The sequence below is a fragment of the Mauremys reevesii genome, linkage group 14 (assembly GCF_016161935.1).
Source record: "Mauremys reevesii isolate NIE-2019 linkage group 14, ASM1616193v1, whole genome shotgun sequence".
In the NCBI taxonomy this organism is placed as follows: Eukaryota; Metazoa; Chordata; order Testudines; family Geoemydidae; genus Mauremys; species Mauremys reevesii.
The window spans coordinates 34,078,783-34,103,662 of NC_052636.1; the positions used below are offsets into that span (position 1 = coordinate 34,078,783).

General features: G+C 48.6%; 1 pseudogene; it reads left to right on the top strand.

Annotated features, from left to right (window-relative positions):
- Nucleotides 1-24,880, top strand: part of LOC120381651 — a 259,864-nt pseudogene that overhangs the window by 162,653 nt on the left and 72,331 nt on the right.

Below are 24,880 nucleotides of genomic sequence, written 5' to 3' on the forward strand. Positions count from 1 at the left end.
AGAAAAATCTGAGCCCTATTACTACTACTAGCACTTGTCCTCCAGTCTATATCTGGGAAGTTAGTCTCCCATGATCACACAATTCCCATTAGTGTTTACTTCATTAAAAACATTAAAGAGGTCTCTATCCATCTCCAAATCAGATCCCGGCGGTCTGTAGCACACCCCAAGCACTATCTCAGGCATGGGTGGCAAGTTTGTAAAAATTTTGGTGGGGCCCAGAACCCGCCCCCAACTCCGCCCCCCGCCAATTCCGCCCCCAATTCCGCCCCCACCTGCCTAAGGCTCTGGGAGGGGGCTCGGCGGGGGAGGTCTGGGGTGCAGATCCTGGGCTGGGGATTAGGGTGCCGGACGGGTGCGGGGTGCAGGCTCTGGGCGGGGGCCGGGGGGGGGGGTGCAGGAGGCGGGGACGGGTGCAGGCTTTGGTATGGAGTTTGGGGTTGGGAAGGGGGGTGTGGGAAGGGGGAGGGAGTTTGGGGATAGGAGGGAGTGCAGGGTGAGGACTGTGGGGCTGAGGATGAGGGGTACATGATGCAGGAGGGGGCTCAGGGCTAGGGAAGAGGGTTGGGCTGTGGGTGAGGGCTGTGGATGAGGGGTTCATGATGTAGGGGCGCTCAGGGCTGGGGCAGAGGATTAGGGTGCGGGGGGATGAGGGGTTCATGATGTGGGGGTGCTCAGGGCTGGGGCTGAGGAGTCGGGTGGCGGGGGATGAGGGCTCTGGCTGGGGCAGAGGATTAGGTGCAGGGGATGAGGGGTTCATGATGTGGGGCGCTCAGGGCTGGGGCAGAGGATTAGGTGCGGGGATGAGGGTTCTTGATGTGGGGGCGCTCTGGGCTGGGGCAGAAGTTTAGGTGCGGGGATGAGGGGTTCTTGTTGGGGGGGGGCTCAGGGCTGGGGCAGAGGATTAGGGTGGGGGGGGGATGAGGGCTCTGGCTGGGGCTGAGGATTTGGGTGCTGGGGATGAGGGGTTCATGATGTGGGTGCTCAGGGCTGGGGCAGAGGATTAGGGTGTGGGGATGAGGGCTCTGGCTGGGGCTGAGGATCAGGGTGCAGGGGATGAGGGCTCTGGCTGGGGCTGAGGATTAGGTGCAGGGGATGAGGGGATCTTGATGTGGCGGCGCTCAGGGCTGGGGCTGAGGATTAGGGTGCGGGGGGAATGAGGGCTCTGGCTGGGGCTGAGGGTTTGGGGTTGGAGAGGCTCAGGGTAAAGGCAGCCTGCCTTGCCAGTACTGGCGGAGGGCAGGCACTAGGACCCTGCGGCAGCAGACAGCAAATCTGCTGGGAGCCCTCCCGGCAGCAGCGCTGCGTTCTGTCAGGCAGGGATGCAACACAACGCGGCGGAGGGGGAACACGCGGAGGGGGTGGCAGGCGGGGGCTGGGACCTGCTCCAGGCAGGTCGCGGCGGGGGAGACCTGCGGTGGCTGGGGCCGATCCAGGCAGGACCGGGGGCGGAAGAGACCCAGCTCCAACTATTGCTGGAGCAGGGCGCCCAGCCCTGAATATTGTGGGGCCCGAGCCCCACACAAATATATAACCTGCCGCCCATGATCTCAGGGGAGGCTCTAATAGCTTTCTTTCCCAGTGTGATTTTTGCCCAGATAGACTCTGTCTTATCCATTCCATCACTTCTTATTTCTTTACAATTAACTTCATCATTGATATACAATGCTACTCCACCACCTTTGCCTTTATTTCCGTCTTTCCTAAACAGCACATACCCTTCAATACCTGTACTCCAGTCATGATCTACTATTCCACCATATTTCTGTTATCCCTATAATATCCGGTTTCACTTCCTGCACCAGTAGCTCTAGTTCCTCCATTTTGTTACCTAGGCTCCTCGCATTAGTGTACAGACATCTTAATTCCTGCTGTTTGGCTTCACTGACATTCTCTCCCTGGGGGTTAGGCACAGACATTCTACCACCAGCATCACCTATTAGACTGGTATCTACACTACCCTTCCTCCTTATGTCCATTCTTCTGCCCACGGCTGTATCCTCTCTTACTTTGTTTTCTTCCCTCTCAATGTTAAATTGCGGCGTGGAGATTACCTGGACATCTCCCCCAAATTCCTAGTTTAAAGCTCTCTTAATCAGTTGTGCCAGCCTCCATCCTAGAAGTCTATTTCCCTCCTTACTCAGGTGAAGTCCATCCTGAGAGAACAGTCCTCTGTCCATGAATGCTTCCCAGTGGCTGTACGTCCCAAAGCCCTCCTTATAGCACCACTGCCTGAGCCATCTGTTGGTCGCCATAATCTTTTCACACCTTTGTTGTCCTTCTCTGGGAACCGGCAGAATCCCACTGAAGATCACTTGAGCCTCGATTTCCTTAAGCGTCTTCCCCAGCCTGGCATAGTCTCCCTTGATACATTCCAGCGAGAATCTAGCCGTACCACTTGTTCCCACATGAAGGACAATCCACAGATTCTTTCCCGCTCCCGTTAGGATCCTTTTCAGCCTCAGGTCCACATCCCATATCTTAGCACCTGGCAGACAGCACACCCTTCTGTTCTCCGGATCAGCTCTAGTTACAGGCCTGTCTATTCTTCTCAGTCGGGAGTCCCCAATCACGTAGACCTGCCTTTTCCTGATGACAGTGTGATTCTCTGGTCTATCTCCTGCTCCCACTGGCTGCAAGTCCTCTCGATTCCTATTCACCCTTGCAATCCTCTGCAACCCTTCCCGTATCCTCCTGGGGCTCATATTTGGTGTTGTCTCCATTGACTCTTCCCCTCTTCCTGTAGGACTAGCAGCTCTTCTCTTTTTCCTTGCCCTCTCACCTTCAGTGACCACCTGCTGTGTCCCTTCTTCATTTTCCAGATCTGCAAACCTGTCCCTGAGCTCTATTTCTCCGTCACTGGCCTGTCTTTTCCTCTGCCTGGTTCTCTTAGTCACATGCTTTCACCGTCCACTTTCCTCACCCAGCAGTCTCCCCTCAGAATTCTTTGGTCCTGCTGCCATCTGCAAGTCTGAGCTTATCCCTTCAGCCTCCTCATGTCTTTGCTCCATCATCTGCTCGATCCCCCTTCTAAACTTGACCAGAGTTTCCACCTGCATTGGCCTGCTAAACCCAGGGTTGTGAGTTCAGTCCTTGAGGAGGCCACTTAAGGATCTGGGGCAAAAATTGGTCCTGCTAGTGAAGGCAGGGGGCTGGACTCTATGACCTTTCAAGGTCCTTTCCAGTTCTAGGAGATTGGTATATCTCCAGTTATTACCTTTATTACCTTTATCAGCTCTATCAGGTGGCACTTCATGCAGACAAAACTCTTTTCAGGTACCCCCTCCAGGATCGTGTACATGCCGCAGCTTCCACATCCAGTCATCCTCATTGTGTCTTTCCCAGCTGCCTCTGTATCGGTCATAGCCTTCCCACCTAAAACCTGTTAGTCCAAGAAACACAAAACAAAACAAACCCCCAAAAGGCACCAGAACACTGGCAGACCACCACCCACTCCCTTCACTAACCTGTCAGTTCCTCTGCCTAGGTCTCTTAGTCTCCCAAGTAAACTCCCTCTGAAACTCCCCTGTTTACAGCTCTGTTTGCTGGCTGCTGTGCCGCTGCAGCTGTCTATGCATCTGCACACAGTGTTCGAGATGTGGGCGTACCATGGATTTATATACAGGCAATATAATATTTTCTGTCTTTTTATCTATCCCTTTCTTAATGATTCCCAACATTCTGTTCGCTTTTTTCACTGCCGCTGCACATTGAGTGGATGTTTTCAGAGAACTATCCACAGTGACTCCAAGATCCGTCTCTTGAGTGGAAACAACTAATTTAGACCCCGTCATTCTGTATGTATAGTTGGGATTATGTTTTCCAATGGGCTGCAATATGTGCTATCCTGTCATCTAGTACTGCTGAGATCCTGCATTCAGTGATATCCCTGCCCTTCCTGTTCCCTTTCTCCACTGAACCCCACCGGCCCATGCTTCCTGTTCCCAGCTTCCCCAGGACTCTTCCATTGTCTCTGTCTCTGGACCTCTCTGTGAGCAAGAAGCAGTGCCGGGGAGACTTGCCCTTTCTCTGGAGTCTTTGATTTCTGGGACATGGATTTACTTTCTCTGTGTTGTAGGAGACTCTTTGAAATTGAGTGTCTGTGACATTAAGCACAGTACAATCTGGACTGTTGAACAGCTGTGTCCCCTCAGTTCCCCAGGCTGGGGTGCCTTTTACACTGCTCTACTGTGAGAGCAGCCACTCCTGGACAGTTCACATGCAGTCTCCAGCATGTAACTCACTCCCAGCTACACAGTACTGAGTGCTGCTAGTCAGTGACTCATGAGTTACAGTGCAGCACAGGAGAACCCCAGAAAATTCTCTGCTCCCAGACTTCCCCCAGAAATGTGCATCTTTCGCTGTCCAGCACACTACTGAACAACGCAAGCTCATATGAAATCTGTCATTTCATCAGTGGAAAATGACATGCGCCAGCCTTGTTATCCCAGATGGAGTTTCCAACACACTTTAATCCAACCACACTGGTTACATAAAGAATAAAATAAGATTGTTAACTATAAAAAAAAATATTTTAAGATACAGATAATGAGGCATAAAGCTCAGAATTGTTTACAAAAGAAATGCAAAGATAAAACACAAACTAACGTCTAAGTTAACCAGCTGAAACGGATTCAAGGCAAATGTTTCTCTCACCATGTGCTGAGACAGGCTGGTTTTCCTTTCAGCCAGGACTCCCCCTAACCTACCCCTGCCGCCCACGTTCAGGTCTTCAGGAGTTGTCATGAGCAGAGGGAAAGGGGAGAGAGAGAGTCTGAAGCATTTTCCTCACCTCTTTTTATGATTCTGTCCTTTGTACTAGAAACAACTTCAGTTCTCAGCTGAGTCATGGTGCCAGGCTGTCTGTCAGAGATATGAGAATTGGGAGGGAAAGTCTACAGAAAGAGCTTTGGAGCTTTGGTCAAGCTAGTAGGCCTGAAGTATTAGCTGAGCTTGCTTCTCTGTGTAAAGGGCATAGAAAGGCAAAGTGGAATGGAAAATCCCCCAGATTGGGGAACAATGGCTTTGTGTGCATAAGGGGCCTAAGTAGGTGAAGTGGAAAGTCCCCAAACACACTGATTTGCAGTAACCGAGCTTGTGAAACATAACCACAGTGGAAGTGTTAGAAAAGTCAAACCACGAACTAGACTAGGAATAACAATAACAGGAAAGGCTGAATATGGAAAACTGCTTGTTCAGCTCGCTTTTGACCTGCATCATATTTTGCAATATATTCCAAATAAGGTAATTAACGTGCAACGTATGTGTCATTGTTTGGGGTTTTAAGCTTTAAAAGGCTTGTGTGGTTTTTAGCTCAGGGGGACAGTATTCCAATAGCTGTCGCCCCCTGTGCACTTTTAACCAAGAAAAGAGCCTCAGGCTGAGCTGATTCAAAATCAATCGTGTGGTCATTTTCCACAACAACTTCAAGAGGTCCCTATGATGGAATGTAAATGTCTTCTTCACATCTTCCCCCTGCAGGAGAATGGCTGTTTGACCGGCTGTTTGGCCAGCTGTTTGCCTTGCTGTCTCTGAGGAACTGGTCTGTGGGTGTTCCCCAGAATTGTAACTTTTTCCGTAATCTCATACTGTAAAATCTCATAACTTTACATACAGTGTTACCTCACATTTTAACAGGAGGATAATATTCAGTAGATTATGCATTTTCAAATGAAACCTCACAAGCCATACTGTGTACAAAATTGATCATAATTTTCTAGAAGAGTGAACATAGGGGTATAGACTGACACAGTGTCTGTGTGTGTGTTCCCAGCAGATATGTGGGTATTTCAATCCCTCATAAGCATAGTGTTGGGCATCTTCAAGGACCTGGGGAACTAGTCCTGGAAATTCACTGGTTTACCAAGTGTGACACTGTATGGAATTGTGAGACACTTTGGTATTAATAATAAAATAATATAATCTTATCAAATTAAAATGAATCATGCTAGATATGCCATGTAAGGTGTCAGGGGAAATGTTATGATTTTCCAAGTATGATCATTTTGTTTCTATGTTTGTATCACCTTTGTATTGTGAGTTATAGATATGTAGGGTATATCTGTATTTCCAGACTTGTGCAGTGTTTCTGGGTGACACCCCCAGACATATTGGGATCAACACTGCCTAGCCTGTTTGATGGCCCATTGACGATCATCAGCTGTACAATGAGCCCATGGAAAGGACCAAGGGGATACACCTATTGAGTCAGCAAGACATGCCAGGGTATGCCTGTGTAATGAGAACTTCAAGGCTTTTCCATGCCACGTGCTGTGAAGCTTGTGTTTGGGACACAGGAAGTACAAGCCACATGGCAAAAGGAATGTAAAGGGCAGCTGCATCATCTCCATTTTGTCTTCAATCCCCCTTTCTACCTCTGGAGCAACTGCTCTACAAACTGAACCCTGGAACAAAGGACTGAATGACCCATCCAAGCTGTGGATGTGTTCCAGATGGACTTTCAAGCCAGCAACTCACCAATATTGCTAAGAACCTGATATATCCATTTTGGAATGTATCTGACTGCTTTCCCATTTAACTTTCTTTCTGTCTTTCTTTTGTTTAAACCTTTAGTTTAGATGCTAAGGATTGGCTGGCAGTGTGGTATTTTGGGTAAGATCCAAACCTATACTGACCTGGTAACGTGGCTGACCTTTGGGGCCAGAAGATCATTTTGTTTATGTGAGCAGAGTTTTGAAATAACCTCTCACTGTACTGGACCTAAGTGCTGATTAGGAGTCAGAGAACTGGGATGCAATAAAGGGGGCCGTGTGATTTCTTTTTTCAGCTTCTCAATAACCCAAGTGGGTGAACCCTTTTTCAGCCTGCCCTGATCTTGGCATTTTCAGTGAGGCCTGCCTCTGGCCCACCAGGTCACACTAAGCACTGAAGTTAAATTAATAGAATGTTTTTATGACAAAGTCTTATGAAATCAACTGAATTCCTTTGTTTTCTTTCATCTGAGCAGGGTTTCCTGTTACCCAGCCTGATGTGATCTCCCAGCTGGAACAGGGGGAAGAGCCATGGGTCCCAGACCTCCAGGGTTCAGAGGAAAGAGAGATCCTGAGATCTTCCTGCACAGGTGAGGAAACATTAAACCACCTCAGAATCTGTAACTGCCTGAAGGAAACATCTGGGATGCCCTACAAAGCCCTTGGGAGGTCTCTCAGTTCATTATTGTCCCTAGCAGGGGTTGTATCCTCAGGGTAAATATAGTTCATGGCTTCCTATAGATCCTAGCAGACACCAGGCAGTAGCTTCCTCCCTTCCCCCTGCGTATTTGGATTGGATGTGAAGGCTGAATTGATCCCCTCCTCTCTCTTATTTAGAATCATAGAATCTCAGGGTTGGAAGGGACCTCAGGAGGTATCTAGTCCAACCCCCTGCTCCAAGCAGGACCAAACCCAACTAAATCATCCCAGCCAGGGCTTTGTCAAGCCTGACCTTAAAAACCTCTAAGGAAGGAGATTCCACCACCTCCCTAGGTAACCCAGTCCAGTTCTTCACCACGCTACTAGTGAAAAAGTTTTTTCTAATGTCCAACCTAAACCTCCCTCTCTGCAACTTGAGACCATTACTCCTTGTTCTGTCATCTTCTACCACTGAGAACAGTCTAGATCCATCCTCCTTCAAACCCCCTTTCAGGTAGTTGAAAGCAGCTATCAAATCCCCCCTCATTCTTCTCTTCTGCAGGCTAAACAATCCCAGTTCCCTCAGCCTCTCCTCATAAGTCATGTGCTCTAGCCCCCTAATCATTTTTGTTGCCCTCCGCTGGACTCTCTCCAATTTATCCACATCCTTCTTGTAGTGTGGGGCCCAAAACTGGACACAGTACTCCAAATGAGGCCTCACCAGTGCTGAATAGAGGGGAATGATCACATCCCTCGATCTGCTGGAAATGCCCCTACTTCTACAACCCAAAATGCCATTAGCCTTCTTGGCAACAAGGGCACACTGTTGACACATATTCAGCTTTTCGTCCACCGTAACCCCTAGGTCCTTTTCTGCAGAACTGCTGCCCAGCCATTCGGTCCCTAGTCTGTAGCAGTGCATGGGATTCTTCCGTCCTAAGTGCAGGACTCTGCACTTGTCCTTGTTGAACCTCATCATATTTCTTTTGGCCCAATCCTCTTAATTTGTCTAGGTCCCTCTGTATCCTATCCCTACCCTCCAGCATATCAACCACTCCTCCCAGTTTAGTGTCATCTGCAAACTTGCTACGGGTGCAGTCCACACCATCCTCCAGATCGTTAATGAAGATATTGAACAAAACTGGCCCCAGCACCGACCCTAGGGGCACTCCACTTGATACCGGCTGCCAACTAGACATGGAACCATTGATCACTACCCGTTGAGCCCGACCTTCTAGCCAGTTTTCTATCCACCTTACCGTCCATTCATCCAGCCCATACTTCTTTAACTTGCTGGCAAGAATACTGTGGGAGACTGTATCAAAAGCTTTGCTAAAGTCCAGAAATAGCACATCCACTGCTTTCCCTCATCCACAGAGCTGGTTATCTCATTATAGAAGGCAATTAGGTTAGTCGGGCATGACTTGCCCTTGGTGAATCCATGCTGACTGTTCCTGATCACTTTCCTCCTTTAAGTGGTTCAGAATTGATTCCTTGAGGACCTGTTCCATGATTTTTCCAGGGACTGAGGTGAGACTGACCGGCCTGTAGTTCCCTGGTCTTCCTTCTTCCCTTTTTAAAGATGGGGCACTACATTAGCTTTTTCCAGTCATCCGGGACCTCCCATACCGTGCTGCAGAGTGCAGCTGTCTGGGAGCTGACCTTGTCTGTGAAGACAGAGGCAAAAAGCATTGAATACACTAGCTTTCTCCACATCCTCTGTCACTAGGTTCCCTCCCTCATTCAGCAAGGGGCCCACACTTTCCTTGACTTTCTTCTTGTTGCTAACATACCTGAAGAAACCCTTCTTGTTACTCCTAACATCTCTGGCTAGCTGCAACTCCAAGTGTGATTTGGCCTTCCTAATTTCACTCCTGCATGCCTGAGCAATACTTTTATACTCCTCCCTGGTTATTTGTCCAATCTTCCACTTCTTGTAAGCTGTTTTTTGTGTTTAAGACGAGCAAGGATTTCACTGTTAAGCCAAGCTGGTCGCCTGCCATATTTACTTTTCTTCCTACACATCGGGATGGTTTGTTCCTGCAACCTCAATTAGGATTCTTTAAAATACAGCCAGCTTTCCTCGACTCCTTTCCCTGTCATGTTATTCTCCCAGGGGACCTTGCCCATCAGTTCCCTGAGGGAGTTGAAGTCTGCTTTTCTGAAGTCCAGGGTCTCTGTTCTACTGCTCTCCTTTCTTGTGTCAGGATCCTGAACTCGACCATCTCATGGTCACTGCCTCCCAGGTTCCCATCCACTATTGCTTCCTCTACTATTTCTTCCTGTTTGTGAGCAGCAGGTCAAGAAGAGCTTTTCCCCTAGTTGGTTCCTCCAGCGCTTGCACCAGGAAATTGTCCCCTACACTTTCTAGAAACTTCCTGGATTGTCTGTGGGAAAAGTTTGGGGGAGTTCAGCTCCTGATTTTTATTTGCCCTCTCCAGCACTTGTTTTGGTTTGGTCTTTCCTGTTCCATCCCTGTTTGAGGTGTCTGTCTCTATCACAGCAGGTGATGCAATGGTCCGTGAGAAAGAGGAACAGAATTCTCAGCAGGAAAATGTTGAGCAAGTGGATAAACACGGAGCATTATCACAAAGCTCGAAAAGGAATGTGTCCAGAAGTCCTGAGCAGGGAAACTCCTGGGAGATTCAGCACAGACCAGAAAGAGAGCAAGGAAACCAGCCAGGAGAGAAATTGGGTAAATTTATTTCCTGTTCGGGAACTCAGAAGGTCCTCATGGAAACCACAACACAGCAGGAAATCCTTAGGCGAAAGAGAAAAAATACATGCACTGAGTGTGGGCAAAACTTCATTGACGGATCAAGCCTTTCTGTTCATCTGAGAATCCACACAGGGGAGAGGCCCTACAAATGCCCTGAGTGTGGGAAAACCTTCAATCGCAGGTTGCACCTTATTAGGCATAAAACAATCCACAGAGGAGAGAGGCCCTATGAATGCAGTGTTTGTGGAAAATGCTTCACTAGCAGCTCAGCCCTTTCTCAACATCAGAGAATCCACACAGGGGAGAGGCCCTATGAATGCCATGAGTGTGGGAAAACCTTCACTTATAGATCAGCCCTTTCTGATCATGAGATAATCCACACAGGGGACAGGCCCTATGAATGCAGAGAGTGTGGGAAAAGCTTCACTCAAAGATCAGCCCTTTCTGTTCATCAGAGAATCCACACGGGGGAAAGGCCCCATGAATGCCGTGAGTGTGGGAAAAGCTTCACTTACAGCTCAGCCCTTTATGTTCATCAGAGAATCCACACAGATGAGAGGCCCTATGAATGCAGTGAGTGCGGGAAAAGCTTCACTCACAGCTCAGCCCTTTCTAGACATCAGAGGATCCACACAGGGGAAAGACCCTACGAATGCCATGAGTGTGGGAAAACCTTCAGTCGCAGCTCGCACCTTATTAGTCATCAAACAATCCACAGAGGGGAAAGACCCTACGAATGCAGTGAGTGCGGGAAAACCTTCAATCGAAGCTCGCACCTTATTAGCCATCAAAGAATTCACACGGGGGAGAGGCCGTATAAATGCTGTGAGTGTGGAAAATGCTTCACTAAGAGTTCAGCCCTTTCTCAGCATCAGAGAATCCACACAGGGGAGAGGCCCTATGTATGCCATGAGTGTGGGAAAACCTTCTCTTGGCACTCAGCCCATGTTAGCCATCAGAGAATCTGCAAGAGAGATCAACATTGTAAAAATCTCTAGGGCTATCAATACTTTGTTTTTTTAATACTTTTCCTGATTCCCACATAGTAACTTTTAAAGCTCTTTGAACTGTTTGCAGCACCGTTATCCCTCAGCTTGTCCAGATGAGTGGCCCATTTTTGCCTTTCGCAGTTCGCCCTCTTTTGAGATGGACCTATTTGTCCTTTCTATTGTCCCACAAGTAACTGGAGTGTGCCCTTCCTATGAGGAACCAGGGAGCATCACGTTTATACCATTCCTCCTATTGCAAAGTTATTGTTAGAGTCACCAGTGATACAGATTGTATCCTTGTCAGTTCTCACGTTGCTCTGGGTTGTGCTGAAGAGCAGTTATGTTGGGAATTTTTCAAATTATATGTAAATGAAGAGGAGCAGGGGCAGGAAAAAAGTATAATTTCAGCTTCTAGACACTGGAAGGAGATGGAGTGACTCAGAGATTCCCTCCTTCCCTTCACTGCAGAACTGTTACCTTTGCCTGAGCCAGGTAGAGTTTATCTTCGTCACATTCTATCCATCCACTTCTCAAAGTGTCATGTGATGAAGCATTCTCCATTGTCTGTGCTTGAAGATGATGTTTTGACTTCTTTAATCCTATATCAGAGTCGCTATGACTGGAGATGAAAGTGTCAAAGACCTGGGAGGGGAATTCAAATGGATCCCAAATACAGTGTGATCATTTAGAGTTTAAATTCCAGGTTCCATCTATTGTAAAGCCACTTCTGGCAAGAGGGCTGTTTTTCCTCATTATGGGCATGCTGGGATACTAAAAATTGTAAATAACATAACTGACTATTGAGACAGGGATGAGGGAAGCAGGTTTGAATGGATCAGAGGACAATGGGGTGGGAAAATCTCTTGTCCCGACTCTGAATAATCAGATGTAACCTGCTCTGGAATTTCACTTGACACTTTCTTTGTCATGTATTCTCTATCTGTGATGCGGGTTTCTAGCTTTCCTGAAGGCTGTTTGGTCACCCAATTGATATTAGTTCAGTTTGATAGGATGTAGCTCAGATTTATTGAAGAATTTAAGACAATGACCCTTTGCTAAAGTCCTCATTTATGATTTCAGCTTTGCTTTTTCCCCATCCTCCATGATGACATGGAGAAAGCTGAAGTGCAGTTCTATCAACAGGAGAGAACTCTCTAATTTACTGGACAGGCTAACAAAGAAACAGCAGTGATTTAAAATCTCCACGCAGAAATGGTGAACAACAGCAGAACCCCAAGTAACTGAAGGAAGTGCATCTGATCACAGTGTATTTCAGTTGTTTAAGGCAATATTGTTCCAATGATCTGGGAAGAGAATTCCATGGTAAGTGGTTTTGAACTAGGCAAAATGCCCGTGTGTTTAGTTCCCAGAGCATTTGTAATCCAGGCCCTACAGAAGATCTCTCCTAGCAAATCCTATGCTATGGGAAATGCAGCCTTTCATGACACAGATGTTGAGGAAATAGAAGTGGAGTTTTTGGTTGAATGTATCCTTTGTAGGCGCTAAAGATGTGTATAAAATGAAACCAGTGTTGAAAATGTAATAGCTTCAGAAAAATAGCCATGTTTGAATAGAATCTCCAGCTCTGGTAACTAACGAAGATTCTGATCCCAGGCCTGTATCCAGTCCCTTCCTGACCTGTGCCACCAAATTAAAGAAAAGCTGGGCATGTTTCAGGAAGCCACCTCATTAACATTGCTGAGATTTTAAGTGGTTTTGTAAAGTATTCTTCAGAGAAGTGTAAATTTACCCTATCCAAAACCAAGGATTTGGAAAGAGCTGAGTTTGAAAGAGTCCACACCCAGTTCTTGGTTTCCACCCCAGTAAAGGAAGCTATGGTGACCCAAGGAAAATGGTTTGTACAACTCCACTTCCTAGTTCAGTGTCACTGATTACACTTCCAAAGTATGCCAGGGTTAGATTGAGAACAGTCATCCTTCAGTGTTTGGATGCAAAGAGAGAGTGCTTCATAGGACAGTCCTTCCCTGTGGATCCCAAACTGGCTGCCTGATTGGGTAACAAGGACTTTCAGGCTGTAGAAATGATGGTAACCAATGAGGCAACGTATTTGTCAGCCTCCAATTTCAGACTTCCAGATACACGCATGTTGAGTCCTGATTCTATGGTTTTGTGTCTGACGCTGTGGCTACACAATTGTTGATGTTGGCACAGCTCCACCAATGTAGCTGTGCTGCTGTAGCACTGCTATAACAGATGCTCTAAGCCAATGGGAGAGATTTCTCTCATCAGACTTGATTAGTCCAGCCCCCGCAAGCGGCGGTGGCTATGTTGGCAGGAGAAGCTCTCCTGCTCATGTAGCACTATCTACACAGGGGGTTAGGGCTGTGTAACTACATTGCTCAGCTGTGTGGATTTTTCACACCCCTAAGCAATATAGTTATCCCAATAAATGTCTTTAGTGTAGACCAGGCCTTAGTTTTCTCTTGTGTGTTATGCATCTACATTACTTCTCTACCTCCTCCTACTTTGAAAGATTAAAAAGTGTGAAAAGAGGTATTTTTCTCCATGATGGAAACATTGCGACATAGAAGACCCCTTCTACCAACACACATGGCAGAAGAACCCGAGATATATGAACTCACAGAAGTGTTGGGACTCACGTTGGAAGAAACCACAACTTGAGCCAAGGTTCAGTTGTTGGCAATGGGGATTAAAAGAAAACTAACATATATGACAAGAATTTGTGATCTTTGAATATGTTATTGTTACCAGTTAAAATGAAATTATAGGTGAAGTTATTGGATAAAGAGTAAGAGACTGTGTGATAATGTGAATTATTTTGGAAAACTGAAAGCCATCTTGTTTTTGTGTTTTGTTAGTCATACAGGAAATGATGGCTAATCTTGAAAAGTTAATTAGATTTAATTTACCCTGGTTCCTCAACTGTTGCTACAGCTCTACTACCCATCAATCCAAAGACTGAGAGAAATGGAGAGTTCCAATCATTGTCCTTTTAGTATCTTATTGTTCCTCTCTCTGTTTTTTGTGCTGGCCTTTCTATACTATCACTTTCTGCATTTGTTTAGTGGTAACAGTTGGTTTCCATCACTCATGTACATTTGTTTAAATCTCTATCAATTGTGAAATAAATTTTTTGCTTATTCGATAACTGTACTCAGGTGCTGTGTGAGATACAGTAGCAATGGTCCACAGTAAAACTAGTAACCTGGGATACTTGGGGAAGAGAGGATCTGGGATTTCACCGAGTATCTGGTGATCCGGGCTGGACCCCAGAGGGGGACACATTGAAGGAACTCAAGGGTTAAGGTGGCTGCTGTAGCTCAGAGGAGGGTGCTTGAGTTCCAGCAGGCTGGTGAGTTTGGTCACTAACATCCAAATGGAAAACTTCCTCTTCCTTTTGGCAGGTGGCAACAAGGAGACTCACAGCCCTCAGCACCCTGAGAAGGGTCACAATGTGTCTCTATGTTGATCCACCTGTCAAGTTCACACAGGGAAAGCTCCTGATAGCACAAAACTCTGCCCTATGAAATCATGGAACATGTGCTCTTTGCTCTGTGAAAGCATGTAAAGAATCCAAGCACTGGAGGACAGGATTTGGGTCCAGAGTGCCCTAGACAAATTGGAGGATTGGGCCAAAAGAAATCTGAGGAGGTTCAACAAGGAGAATTGCAGAGTCCTGCACTTAGGACGGAAGAATCCCAGGCACTGCCACAGCCTGGGGACTGACTGAGTGAGGGGGGTTTGATAGCAGCCTTCAACTACCTGAAAGAGCAGCAGTGTGGGCTTTCTCCTGGCCACTTTTGCTGGGCTGGGCAGGCGTCCTGGAGGCCTTTCTAGAAGAGCATTGGGAACTGAGTTAGAAAAACCAATGTGAAAACCAGAACCTCAGGTTTAGACTCATTTATTTATAATATTAAATCTTCAATTCTAGTGTCACAGTCAATACAATTGCTTCAGCCTGATAGTTGCCCAAAGGGAAACTTAACGTCTCTCCAAGGGGAGTGGAGAGAAAACACTTTTCAGAGTCCAAGAGAGACAAGGCGGGTGAGGGTAAGAGCTTGCAGAGGACCAACCTCTGTTGGTGAAAGAGACAAGCTGTGGAGCTAACCCCACACCCTTCTTCAGTTCTGTGTAGCCTGGAAGGTCGTCTCTTCCATAACCAGCAGTTAGAACATAAGAACAGCCACACTGAGTCAGACCAGTTCATCTAGCCCACTCCCAAAAGTGGCCAATGCCCGGCGCCCCAGAGGACCCCTGGGGCCAACATGGACACACCACCACCACAAACAAGGTTAAAAGTCAATGCACGTGGGAGAAGGATCTTGTGTTTCATTACTTATGTCCTAGTCCCATCATGTGGCCATTTCCTTTTCTTCCTTTCTGTTAAAAGCTTTGGTGTTTTGCACAGAAACATTATTTCCCCAGGAGAGACCCAGGAGTTGGGGCTGCATTCCTGTGCCAAACAGTCACTGGAAGGGGCAGACAAAGGCCTTTAGGACGAGGCATCCTTCACTGTCAAAAGATCATCTCCCGCCTGCAAGTCACTGGCAGCCTGAATTTGTTCCTTATCCTCCCAGAGTCTGGGGGCTGGAATCAGCACTACCCAGCCCCTCCGTATGTAGCAGGAACAAACACAAACCTGGTCTTTAAAACAAGCTGTTCCCTTCCTTCTCAGGGAAGATTTTTCTGTGATTGAAGTTGAGCTTCAGTTCCCCTCTCCTGGGGCTGGGGCAGGAGTGGGGCCAGCTCCCAATGAGCTCTGCTTTCACCTTTGCCCCTTTTCAGTCACTCTGGGATCCTAACTCTGCTCCCAGCTGTCAGGCGGCTTCCAGCCCAACCACCCTGCTCACTACTTCCATGGTCATGTGTCACCCCATTGCCAGCACACAGAGCCTGCAGGAAAGCTACTCCTGCCAGATGCATTGGTGGTATAGTGGTGTGTGTAGGTGTCTTCCAAGCAATTCATCTGGGTTTGATTCCCAGCCAATGCAATAATGGCTTTTCTCTTTTGTTGTTTCCTCATCTGGAAGTGGCTTAATTTCAGTCACATTGTGTTACAATCACATTATCTATCATTCATTCATTCATGCCTGTCATCCCAACCGGGGTATGGGCCGCCAACCACAGATCTCCAGAGTCTTCTATCCTGGGCCATTCGCTCTAGCTGGTTCCAGGTATAGCCCATTTTTTTGCTATCAACCTGAAGGTCGCGTCGCCAGGTATTTCTTGGGCGGCCTCTTTTCCGCTTGCGCCGTCTTTCCTGACTCGTACATGGTCCTCACGTTCCATGTGCCGATGGTAATCCTCCTGGTTGTAAGAAGGGTGATCGGCTTAGTGGCTTCCTCACGACTTTCACCACCCAGCGTCATGCGTCTTCGAGTTGAAGACCCTTCTTTTTCCAGGCTAAAAGTCTCTGTTAACTCTATTGTTGGCGTTCTGTAGCAAGCTGATTTTTACGGGTGGAGTTGCTAGCCCCATGCCCAACCCTCCTCCTTTACCCTGACTTGGGACAGGCAGATAGCCCCAAAGGACCTCTCTGGTGGAGTTACATTATCTATAGAATGAGACAATAAATGGGTCAAAGTCCAGCAGGTCATACAAGATGGAGGCACACAAGGGGCTGGAATGTGTCATCTGAGAAAGACAGAACCCTTGGAAACCTGCATCTCCCATCCCCTGGCCTTGCGTGTTATGATTCCAGCTGTGTGAGCGGTTTGTAGGATGTTCCGGCATGATGGGGAAAAATTTTGAGTCAGTTTTGCTCCTGCAGGTTCCTTTCCTGTTACAATTATAATGACATGAACAAAAAGGAGGCAAAATAAACATAAACCCCAAATTGCAATACAGGTGGGGAAAGGGAAGATCACAGTTAAGCCAAACACATCAAAATTAAAATTAATACAAAAAAGGGGAGGGGGGAAGAGCTCAGGTATGTGGAGATCCCCTTGATATTTCAACGCACATTGTTAGAATCAAAGTTCAGACTTGACACTGGAAAACCTGCAACTGCCTGTCTCTCTGAACACCTGTGATGAGCAAGATGGAGTTGGGACACCTGTTCTGCTTCAATCATTTATTGTCTCTCTCTTCTCTCCTTCTTCTCCCCCCAATTCCTCGTCTCCAATGTCTCTGCCTTTCTCCTCTTGCTCCCTCTCCCCTGCCCTTTCCCAGGAACTCATAGTCTACAGCATTTAGGACAAGCCAGAGCTCCCATGTTCTGCACATGAGCCTGTGTCAGAGGACGTGTGACCCAGGTCAGAGCCAGTCACCAGAACAATATGACCCTTTATGGGCGACTTCTCTGCCTACTCTGCAATTTACACACACACCCCCCACTGAAGGGGGTGGGGTACAGCTCTGACTGAGAGGCCCCACAGGAGAAATTTCAGCCCAAAGACAAATTTGTGTGAAATGCTGAGAAGTGAAGAGCCCCCTTCCCCTCCCCCCAAATCCCCAGAACTCTAGTGTCACCCCCATGGCACCAGCACAGGGAACCCAGTGAGATGGGGTTACAGAATACAAGGGGGAGGGAGCAGGGAGAGAGGTGACAGGGAGTCTCTCTCTTTCCTTCTCTCTTCACTTTCTGTTCTTCTCTTTCCTTCCAGGAACTGCAGTCACAGCAGGGAGGAGTTTGTCTCTTTATTAGGGATCCCTCTGTGTCACGGAGGCTGCACAAGTCATAGATTCTGTGACTTCTGCAGTGGCCACTGCGGCTGACTCCGTGGCTGCCCCAGCAGCTGGCCTGGGGGCAGCCTGAGCAGTGGTTCCAAGGGTGGCAGCAGCAGCCACAGCTCAGTGGCTCCTGGCACCTGTCCCGAGGTGGCCGGAGCAGGGCTGGCCTCTGGGGCTCCCCTCACCTGGCAGCATCTGGAGTGGCAGTGGGTCCCCAGGGCTTCTCCCCAGTACATGGTGCCACGGGCCCCCTGGAATCCCTGCGCCCACAGCTGGTGCCACAGACCCCCTGGGCCTCCCTCCCCACGATTCAATGAGGGGTATTTATGGTATAAGTCATGGCCGGGTCATGGGCAATGAGCTTTTGGTTTTTGCCCGTGATCTGTCCATGACATTTACTAAAAATACCTGGGATTAAATCTTCGCCTTCCTCATTATCGATCAAATAAATCGAAACGCCTCCACCTGCAAATGGATTTAGCCCAGGACCCTCAGAGTCAGCAGCTGTTACGCCCCCGCCCCCAGCTCTCTGGTCAGGTGTCCTAGCGCTGGAAGCCTCCTGTTTAGATCCTAAAATAGCGTTTTTGCACCAGGGCTGAAATTTTGGACCGGACATTGTAGCTCCACCGTTATTTTACTGAATTGCTTCAAAACAGCAAGTCAAGAAAGTCTCCTAAGTGCCAGGCTCTCTGCCATGGAAACAGCTGCCCCTGCTCTGCAGGAGTCTGTGCGTTCCACACAGCAACGTACACACCTGCTCCACACTGAAGGGGGGTCAGACAGTGACAGGGCTGGTAACACAAATACTTCAGACTATTAACTCCAGGTCCCTTCCTTTCTTTAACCCAGGATGTGCCAGTCAACTGGTAACCATGGCGTTATCTTCACCTTAAAATACCTCTCAGTGCATTTTCAGCGAGCCCTCCACCCCCTGCCCTCCCTGCAGGCAGCCCCTGCCTCCAGCCAGCCCCGCATCCCCTGCTCTGCCTGCAGCCAGCCCCTCTCTGCAGCCAGCCCTGCACCCTCTGCCCTGCCCGCACCAGCCGCAGCCACCCTGCTCTGCCGGCTGCCAGCCCTCACCCCCTGCTCACAGCCAGCCCCTGCCACACCCCCTGCCCTGTCTCCAGGCAACTCCTGCCGCACCCCCCTGCCTGAAGCCAGCCAGTCCCGCACTCCTCTGTCTCCAGCCCTGCCAACCAGATGCACCCCCCTGCGTCCCTGCCTGAAGCCAGCCAGCCCCACGCACCCCTGTCTCCAGCCAGCCCCGCACCCCTTGCCCTGCCTGCAGCCAAACCCTTCCTCCAATCAGCCCCTGCCCTGCCTCCAGCCAGCCCCATGGCCACTGGTGCCCTGCAGTTCCCAGGGCAGTAACCCTGCACACCTGCTTCAATGAGGGGGGCAGGGAGCAGCTGGGACCCACACATGTGCACACCCGAGGGTGACCAGACAGCAAGTGTGAAAAATCAGGACAGGGAGTGGGGGGGGGTAATAGGATCCTAGATAAGAAAAAGACCCCAAAATTGGGACTGTCCCTATAAAATTGGGACATCTGGTCACCCTAGCACACCCCCAGGACTCCTGAGTTCCATTGCTGGGTTTCCTATTGGTTCCACTGCTGGTTGTTTTCCTTTTCCTGGGGGACTCTGGGCAAGTTGCTCCCCCCTCTAGGGCTCTGTCCCCAGCAGGCAAATGGGGATTTCGTACCTTCCCGCTATTGGAACGTGCTGGGAGAATCCCCCAGCCAAAGCTGCTCTGACAGAGCTAAGCAGCATCTGACCATTCAAGGTCGGAGCGCACGGCCCAGGAGGAGGAGTGTCTGGCTCTGGGGTTTCACTTCAGCCCAGTCTAGAGAGAGGGACCCAGCCATGGGGTTTGGCTCAAGAAGACCAAGTCTCCAATTTGTTACGGGCGTTTTGGATTCCAATCCTGTGCTCCAAAGTACTTGGTGTCAGCTGCACATTTTAGAAGCAGGCTCTCCACTCCATTTTCCAAATCATTCATGAAACTATTGAATAGTACCGGACCCCGGACTGATCCCTGCCGCACTCACAAGGTGCACCCTCTCCGTTGGGCAGCCAAACATGGAGAAGGGCCCTTGGAGTCTGGGCTTTCAACCAGCTCTGCACCCACATGACACTGATTGCATCTAGACCGCATTTCCCTGGTTTGCTTGTGAGAATGTCCTACGGGACTGTGTCAAAAGCCTTAGTAACCCCGAGATAGATCCCATCTACTGTTCACCCACCTCCACTAGGTCTGGAACCCTGCCAAAGAAGGAAAGAGGATTGGTTTGGGATGATTTGTTCTTGACAAATCCATGCTCCCTTGTCCTAAGAACCAAATTCTCCTGTAGGTGCTGCTGACAAACTGATTGTTTAAGAATGTATTGCAATATCTCTCCAGCTGTGGAAGTGAGGCTAGCTAGTCTGCAAGTCCCAAGGGTCTCTTTGTTCCCTTTCAAAGATAGGTCCTGTCTTGTTCATGGATGGGAAGAAATTCTTTTTCAGGGATCTCAGACGAGAACTGGGGCACAACACCTGGTTTGTTAAGGCCACAAAAATGGAGGCAGGAACCTCTTGTCTCCTGCTGGCAAAGAACCCCAGGTACCTAAAAGACAGAGACTCACATCCCTGAATGGGCTTTAGAAAAAGCAGTGGTTAAAAAGTTTCTTTTTAAGAAACCTGACCATTTCTTATTTCCGCAGACTAGACATTTTAGCAAACTTTAGAATTCCTTGGGGCTAAACACCGTGAAACTCCCCTTTCTCCTTCACAGAGGGCTTTAACGCCCCTTATCTCACTCAGGCTCACGACTGCCCAGAGCTCGAGAACTGTCCCTGTTCCCACTGGACAGATGGGGAGGAGCCTGAGGTCCAGAGAAGGGAAATGACCTACCCAAGGGCCTACACCGCAAGGCAGTGGCAGAGCCAGAAAGAGAAGCCACCAGTTTCAACTCCTGACAGACAAAAAAACTCCAGAGGCAGGGATAGAGCCCAGGAATTGAAATGGTGGGGAAATTTCATTCAAACCGTTTCTGTCAGAAAATCCCATTCAGACTAAACCAGTTTGTTTCTCGAAATCATAACAAGTGGGATGAAAGTTCTTTGCAAAAAGATTTTGTTGCAAAACAAAAGCATCTCCTGTTTGTCACAGTGTGTTAGATTGTCTCGTCACACACAAAGAGGAGACACTTAGATCTCAAAAATTAGATAAGATGCTTCAATCTGAGCTAAGTCGTTGCTGCTCTTAACAATTTCAAAATAAAAAAAAAACAAATCAAATAGACTATTTCCGCTATTCAATTCTGTCATAATCTGCTCTGAGTAAATGTGATAGGACACCTCATATTATGCACTACTCCTAGTGACACTCTCCAATGGATCCCATCCTCCATCCACCGTGAGGTAGGTAGGAGCGGATCATTATTATCCCTACTTGAAAGAGGGAGAAGCTAAGGCTGAGAAAGGAGAATTGACTTGTCTGAGGTCACACACCCAGCCAGTGGCAGAGTTGGGAATAGGACTCCAAGAGCCCTGATTTTCAAACTTACCATTGGATCTTGAATTTCAGACAGTGAATGACCTGAATAAAGTGCTCTGATGAGCTCCAGACCAACAACAGTGCACAGGAATTATTCAGCAAGTATTTGAGGAGAACTGCAATGTTAGAGAGAATCATGAACTGCTCAGAGACCATTAATGCAGAGAAGCAGCAAAATTCATCAAACACAGAACTGGTTCTGACTTATTTCCTTGGTCTTAAAAGAGAACAACAAGGACCTGAGTCTCCTCCCTGTCAATAACCCCCTGCTCAGCCAATCAGGGTAGAGACTGAGGACGGGAGGCTGAGGGTTCTCACCAGAGAGCCCAAAGGATGGCCCAGGTCACTGGTGGGGATCAAATAAAATTCAGAATAAAATTCGGCCTCCTTAAGCTCGTGTTTTCCATGCCTAGAATTCAACTCTCACCAGATGGATCAGACTGAACAGGTTTCAAACCTCGAGGAGGCTCTTACCTTCTAAACAGGGACAGCTGTTTTCTAGTAAAATCACTAAAAGGGAAGGAGAAAACTCGAAAGAGGTTCCTCCTGGCGCTCACGTCCGTGAACCCGAATACTCTCTCAGTCCTCAAAGACAGACCTGGAGAAGGAGACTTGCTGCAGCAAAGCCACAGGGGTCTCTGAGGTTTCCCTGGCCCCTCGCCCCTGTCCTGCCTGGCTGATGTCAGCATCTCTCTGTGAGGTCACAACCTCCTGTCACGGAGTGTTGGGGAGTCAGGGCCCTGCACCCCCGGGCTCCCTGCGATTCACCAGGACTCTCAGCCAGCCAGTAACGCAGAAGGTTTATTTAGACGACGGGAACACAGTCCAACCCAGGTCTTGCAGGTACAGATAACAGGATCCCCCCTGTGAGGTCCATCTTGGGGCCCCAGGAGCCCCATAGCCCCCATTGGGGATCAGAGCCCTGTCTCTGCTTCCCTTCTTTCCCCAGCCAGCTCCAGACTGCCCAGCCTCCTCCAGCCCCTCCTCTCTGCTCAGCTTCTGTCCCGGGCCAGGAGGTCACCTGACCCCTTTGTCTCCAACACCTTCTCCTGGCACCTTTGCAGGAGGGGCCCAGGCCATCAGTTGCTAGGAGACAGAGTGTCAGGCATTCCGATGCGCTGGCCTTTTGCTTTGCTAGATACCTAAGAACTGCACACACAGCACCCCAGTAAGAACAGTCCCACTTCGTCACACCTCCCCACCAATAATCTTTGACCAATAGTCTGAGGTCCTGCAAAAGACCTTTGTGATGTCACTGCCGCAGCCCTCCCTTGCTGTGCCAATGCCCTGCCCCTGGCCAGACACTTTGGAGGTTTGAGCTACTCCAGGTGGATCACCCCACTCAAGGAGCGTTCGTTCTAGGCAGAACTGACACCAACTTGTCTGGCTGGGGTGTTCCCCAGAAGCAGAGCACAAGTTTGAAATACAGGCAGCATAGAGCCAATATTCATAACGTCAACTACAAAAATGATACACATCTAGAGATAGCATCATTATAATCAGCCAGTCAGAACCTCTCCATAGACCCCTTACACGACCACTTCTCTGTAATATTGGCTGCAAATATAGAACAGTGGTCGCAAGGGTGATCTATACAGTTACAGATTATGTCAATAACATTACAAGAGGTGACACGGCATCAGTGAGACTGATACTGGAATACTGCCTCCAGTTTTGGTGTCCTCATGTGAAAAAGATGTTGTGAAATTGGAGCTGGGGCAGCAAAAAGCCACCAAATGTTCTGAGGGCTGGAGAAAAATGCCTTCCAGGGAGCTATTGAAAGAGCTCAACCTGTTTAGCTTATCAAAAGAAGATTGAAAGGTGACTATACTGAAGTGTTGAAGTGCCTTAATGGAGAGAAAGGATTGGGTATTAAAGGGCTCTTTAATCGAGCAGAGAAAGGCCTAACAAGACCCAATGGCTGGAAGGTGAAAAGAGACAAATTCATATTACAACAAAGGCACAAATATTCACCAGCGAGGATGATTCACCACAGGAACAAGCTACCAAGGAAAGTGGTGGGTTCTCCATCTCTTGATGTCATTTCATGAAGACTAGATGCCTTTCTGGAATGTGTTTACCCCAAAAGTAGCTCTTGTGTCATACAGGAGGCCTGTGATATGCAGGGGGTCAGATTAGATGCTCTAATGGTCTCTTCTGGCCATAATTTCTGAAAAACTGAGTGTAGCATTGGGAGCAGCGTCTGATGTTTCCCTGTCTAGCTGGCTTGCTGCCTAGAACGAACGCTCCTTGAGTGGGGTGATCCACCTGGAGTAGCTCAAACCTCCAAAGTGCCTGGCCGGGGCAGGACATTGGCACAGCAAGGGAGGGGTGTGGCAGCGACATCACAAAGGCCTTTTGCAGGACCTCAGACTATTGGTCCAAGTGGTGGGGAGGTGGTGACCTCACAGAGAGATGCTGACATCAGCCAGGCAGGACAGGGGCGAGGGGCCAGGGAAACCTCAGAGACCCCTGTGGCTTTGCTTCAGCAAGTCTCCTTCTCCAGGTCTCTCTTTGAGGACTGAGAGAGTATTCGGGTTCACGGACGTGAGCGCCAGGAGGAACCTCTTTTGAGTTTTCTCCTTCCCTTTTAGTGATTTTAGTACAAAACAGCCGTCCCTGTTTAGAAGGTAAGAGCCTCCTGGAGGTTTGGAACCTGTTCAGTCTGATCCATGTGGTGACAGTTGAATTCTAGGCATGGAAAACACGAGTTTAAGGAGGCAGAATTTTATTCCGCACCTGGGATTTTGTCCCTTAGAATCACTGGGGACATTAGGGTTTGTTCTTTTTGCTTCACCTCTTCCTCCCTCCTTTCTCTTCTTCTCTTGCTTCCTTTGTCCTTTTCTTTTACCTGTTCCCCTCCCAACACCAGGAGAGGGTGTGTGTGTGTGTGTGTGTCGGGGGAGTGCTCTGCAGCTCCCACTGTGGGAGGTCCACCCAAAAATGTGGGCTGAAATAGTGCTCACAGTGATCCCCACCAGTGACCTGGGCCATCCTTTGGGCTCTCTGGTGAGAACCCTCAGCCTCCCGTCCTCAGTCTCTACCTTGATTGGCTGAGCAGGGGGTTATTGACAGGGAGGAGACTCAGGTCCTTGTTGGTCTCTTTTAAGACCAAGGAAATAAGTCAGAACCAGTTCTATGTTTGATGAATTTTGCTGCTTCTCTACATTAATGGTCTCTGAGCAGTTCATGATTCTCTCTAACGTTGCAGTTCTCCTCAAATACTTGCTGAATAATTCGTGTCCACTGTTGTTGGTCTGGAGTTCATCTGTGAGCACTTTATTCAGGACATTCAGTGTATGAAATTCAAGATCCGATGGTTAGACTGAAAATCAGGGCTTTTGGGTCCTATTCCCAGCTCTGCCCCTGACTGGCTGTGTGACCTAAGAGAAGTCAATTCTCCTTTCTCAGCCTGAGCTTCTCTCTCTTTCGAGTAGGGGAAATAATGATCCGCTCCTACCTAGCTCAACACACTCCCTCTTCCCCAGCACACACACTGTCTCTCCCCAGAACACAAACAGTCTCTACCCCACCACGCACACCGCAGTTGAAAAGCAGCTGGCAATCTAGTAAGATGCCCGTGGAATGGTGGGATAGAGAAACCTGCATCATGTGATGCTGTACCAGTCCGTGAGGCATTGCAAACCCTTCCCAAAACACCCTGCAGCCAGTTGCACAGTGGGATAGTTACCCACAGTGCACTGCTCTCTGTTGCCATCCACGAACTGCTAGCATGGATGTGCTCTGGTGACACAAGGGGCATAGGGAGGACATTCAATAGCTGTTTTAACTAAACACTTTAACTAAAGCAGCAATGCCGGGGGGTTGGTGACTTCTTTGTTTCCTCAC